This window comes from Arachis duranensis, chromosome 5 (genome assembly GCF_000817695.3).
Source record: "Arachis duranensis cultivar V14167 chromosome 5, aradu.V14167.gnm2.J7QH, whole genome shotgun sequence".
Taxonomy (NCBI): Eukaryota; Viridiplantae; Streptophyta; class Magnoliopsida; order Fabales; family Fabaceae; genus Arachis; species Arachis duranensis.
In genome coordinates, this window is record NC_029776.3 from 18,593,769 (window position 1) to 18,594,023 (window position 255).

Consider the following 255-nt stretch of genomic DNA (forward strand, 5'->3'; position numbering starts at 1 on the left):
GGTGGTAATTTTTCAATTACCTCTACCTTTGCCTTATTCACCTCTATTCCCTTGTTTGAAATTTTGTGCCCAAGGACAATCCCTTCAGTCACCATAAAGTGACATTTCTCCCAGTTTAAAACCAGGTTAGTCTCTTGGCACCTTTTCAGAACAAGTGCTAGGTGATTAAGACAGGAGTTGAATGAGTCTCCATATACTGAGAAGTCATCCATGAAGACTTCCAGAAATTTCTCTACCATATCTGAGAAGATAGAG